A 3998-nucleotide genomic window follows, 5' to 3' on the forward strand; every position below is an offset into this window, starting at 1 on the left:
TGATGGCGAGATTCTTCAAATTTCATTCTCACATAATCTACATTAATTAATACTTCAATTTCTCTTTTTCATGTGTGTACATATATGATTTCTGGAGTTTGATTTCTTCTTGCTATCATTAATGAGTTTGATTTTAGTGGTTTTATATTTTGGAATTTTTGGATTTGATGTCATAATATATTTGATTTCTTGGGTTTGATTCATAGTTGGTACAATTTAACATCTGCAATGAACTAATAATAACCCATAAATGTTTTTACAATTTAACCCCAAGGTTTGGGAATTTTGAAGGCATGGTACTCAATTCTTCCATTCGGGGCTTCATGTTCATCTTTCAATGGTATAGATAACAAATTCACTTGTTTGTTTCCAACAAGAGACTTCTATCTTCTCAAATTTGTCTTTTCAAAAAATTGTTTAGTTCTAATTCAAGATTGTGCACTTTACTAAGTTGAAAACGGTCTCCTCAAGGCTATAAGTTTTGGAGGAACAAATATTGATCCAATGGCATGGGAGGACAAAAAGAACCCCGATGAATCACGCTTCCCTACTCAGGTATGTTAAGTGGATTTTAATGAATTGTAACATTTCTACAATTTTTGCCTCATAAATAACAAAAAAATTCTCCTATATATTTATGTACCTAATGACAAATAAAGTTGTTGTAAAGTTGCTAATAATTCATTAAATTCTACTTTCGAATTTCATTTTGGGATTTACATGTACATGTACATGTTTTGACAAGAAAAATATGCGAGCCAATAGAAGAGGACTCATTCAGACCAATTCTTCATCATTATGATAGCCCCAAGGTCTGCCTTGAACTCAACATTCCATATGTAATAACAGTTTAGACCAGTTTAAATTTTGTATGATCTCTTTATGTGAGCATATGAGTGCTTTGGTATTTGCTGAATCCAATTCTAAACCTATGTTTATGTTTAAATGTTGTAGGCACTCTCTCTGTTGAATGCATTTGAAGAGACCAATGTTTAAAAGACAATCAACATATTGCTATAGAGGCAAACATATACACATACAAAAAAAACAATAGTGATGAGTAGTAAAAGACTATAAATGAGTTTGTCTATTTTATAGTAATATGTTGGAGCTAGAAGGGTTTGGATGAGGAATAGCAGGGGGCGTCTATGTGATATATGATATATTCCTCTTTTTTTGTTCTGAGCTTGGCACAAGTATATAATGAATTTAAATGAAGGAACAAATTTGGTTGGACTATTGAAGTGGCTACTTGGTTGGCATAAATAGTGACTTGTTTGATCGCAATTAAATTGGAACAAAATGAATGATGATAACCTTGCAACTATAACCTTGTATTGTTTGAGGAACTTGTTAATGAAGTGGGAATTTTTTGGTATATATGAGAATTTTGATTATAATATTTTCAGTGGTATTTATGTCAATATCATTAATTACGTATAGATAGGACCATTCCTGGTAAATTAAGAATTCAGTCACCTTTGATATAATGGGTTTATGATTCTATTTTTGCTACACTTGTCGATCTTGTTATAGCCTTGATTTGATTGGTCCTCATCAAATATTGGTATGTATTAGCACTAATATTTGTTAATATTGGGATGCCATAACAAATTTTTGTGATAAAACATTTGTAGTGATTTAAAAATGGCTAAACCTTTTATGATGTTAGAATTAGGTGTTTGACATGGCATTTGAATATATAAACAAATAAGATGTGAAGTTTGTAACACTCTGTACTTCTTGGTATAATGAAATTATATTTGATTCTTTGATTATCATAATTGAGAATCTTCTTAGTTTATATTTGAGTCTTGGTTGAGGCGTTACCATAATGGTTGCATGATATTGAATCTGTAAAGGGGTTCGAAGTGAACAGTGATTAAGAGAATGATTAGAAAGGCAAAATTATGTCAATGGCCCAATGGATCTGGGTTGGCTAGAGAATGAGTGGCTGGGTGAGGGTGGAGGAAGTTGTTCAAGAAGAAAGGAATAACAATGCACCAATGGGCAACACCTCTCCAAATCTCCCAAAAATCCTCCTCTTGGACCTTGGGAAATAGATCCTATTTATAGACTTTTTTTTGGTACCAAAGGATACTAAGTGGCCAAATAAGGTGAGAACATATGTCCCTAAGAATTACATGGAATATTCTACCTTGGATCACCAAGTTGAAGGTGTCATATGTCTCTCTGCATGTGCTATGTACTATTTGTTTGGTAGAAATGCCTCCATAACTACCTTTTTTTAACCTCAGCAAGTGCACTTACGGTGATAGTATTTGCTGTTGCACTTGTTTTTTCAGTTCAAACCTCATTAAGTACACTTGCGGCAGTAGTGTTTGCGTTGCACTTGCCTTTTCAGTTTGATTTAACAAAGACATGCATTCTTAGGACTTCATGGACTGCTATCAACCATGTTTGTGTTTACCTCAACGGCGCCTCCACCCTTAACCATTTAACCATAAACTCTCCAGCATCTTAGGGCAAGGACAACAGCTAAGCCTGCTATCTGTAGACACCCCATTTTTGACCGTCCTCAAGACTTGGACGTCACTGCTTGAACACCCTGCGATCATCCTTGTTTGTGTTTGTCTTGAGTTCCCGGAGGTCTCGGCTACGCGCATTGCCTCAGGATCTCTCGACTCGACTGTTTTGTGTCTGGTTTTGCACCAAACACTTGTGTTTTGCCTTGGAGGGGCAGGGAATGGCTTATGGGTCATCCCCACACATCACCGGCCATGGCTTAAGGCCACCGGCTGTGTTTTGTTGCCACCGGCCAAATGTTTGGCCGGCCGGCACTATAGATGGTCGACCGGCCATATTTTTTGGCCAAATTACATTTTTGGCCAGCCGACCACTGTGCATCTACTTTTGCAGATATTTTATGCTAGCTGGCATACACTTTGCTCCCCTCCATACACGTTTATGGAGGGATCTCCCTCTTGTTAGCTTGCCTTGGAAGCTTTACAAGATTGAATCCTCTATAAGAGGAGGCCCCTTCTTCCTCTTTTAGGTTAGACAACTCTTTTTCAGAGCTTTGAGTTCTAGGGTTAGGATTTGCATATATCCTATCTCTATATCTCTCTCTTTGTGTTTTTGTGTGTGTTTTGTCTTACTTTTGTGCACAAACACCCACCATCACACTTTCTCTAGGAACTGAGGCACAAGAGGGCTGTTCTTGGTGTTCTTAAGTGGTTTTGAGCTCAAGGAAGCTGCTGGTCCACCATTTGTGAAGAGGGTCTTCAAAGGTAACATTCTTGCTCTTTTTACCCTGTTTTTGCATAGCCTTTTTGATTGCCTTGAAACTGTTTTTAGACTTGGTGTATAACATATAAAAGTCTTGTTTTTGCCTACTCTAAATAGTTGTTTAAGAGTACTTTGAGCTTTGGGGCTGTTTGACCCCTCTTAAGCCTTGTTAGGCTCTATTTTTGTGCCATTTTGGTGAGCTCCGGGACCATTGTGTTTGGGCCTCCTCACCACTGAAATCTTGAGGGATTTCAGTGGTGAGGATGGTGCCTTGAGGTCCTAAGAAGGAGAGGTCCACCCCCTCCCCTTGTTGTCCTTGAAAAGGGCCATTTTTGCCTCATGTGTGAGCATCTAATTTAAGTGCATGTTGGCCATGTCTTAAGTGCTATTTGGTAGTATTTTGCCATGTATTACCTCTATTTTTAGTTGGTTTAGACACACCATGCATGCTTAGCATACTTGTCTTGTAATGCCATATTTTGGCCTAAACATGCTTTAAGTGTTGACCCTTGTTTAGCATGATTTTGGCCAAGTTTTGTGAAGCTTTTGTGTATGTTGTAGTGTGCTTTAGCTCTGTTTTCAGTTGCTTTGGTCATGCTTAACATATTTTGTATAGTCTCTTTACATTCTAGCTTGTAGGCCTTGAATGTGTGATGTCATGAGCATGCTTTACTTGCTTTAATTAGTTGGTTTGACACCTCTATTTTATGCAATTTCAGAGTTTGGTATGCTTGCCATATACCCATGAT

The sequence above is a fragment of the Camellia sinensis genome, chromosome 10 (assembly GCF_055761805.1).
Source record: "Camellia sinensis isolate YWXY chromosome 10, ASM5576180v1, whole genome shotgun sequence".
NCBI classification, from domain to species: Eukaryota; Viridiplantae; Streptophyta; class Magnoliopsida; order Ericales; family Theaceae; genus Camellia; species Camellia sinensis.